Here is a 456-nt window from a genome sequence, read left to right on the forward strand (position 1 = left end):
CAGCGCTCAGCCCTCAAGGGGCCGTGTTCCCGGCTGGCCTCCGGCAGTCGCCAACAGGCAGCGCGGGGGACAGCCCGTGGGGGGCCACGGCGGCGCCTCAGCGGGGAGGGCGGGAACCGCCATGAGCCACCGGGTCGCGTCCGCCGTTCCGGCGGGGCCAGCCCGGTCCTGCGCGCTGAGGGGGTGTGAAGGAGCCGGGAAGGGCCGCCCCATGACACTGTGGGGAATGCGGCCCCCTGTGCGCTTCCTGGCCGAAGCCGCTCACCGAGTATTTGTGGGTATTTTGAAGATCAGCTTTCTACAGCGGCTCGGTGGGGATGAGGCAGAATTGTAAGGACTGTGCGCTTCGCCTGGGACAGTAGGAAGCCCCAGTATGGGGAGACCGCTGTCTACTGTGGTGGCAGTGGAGTGTGCCACGCTCACCTGCAGGAGAGGCGACATACAGAACACATGGAG

This window comes from Athene cunicularia (assembly GCF_003259725.1).
Source record: "Athene cunicularia isolate RWA chromosome Z unlocalized genomic scaffold, athCun1 chrZ_part1, whole genome shotgun sequence".
Lineage (NCBI taxonomy): Eukaryota > Metazoa > Chordata > Aves > Strigiformes > Strigidae > Athene > Athene cunicularia.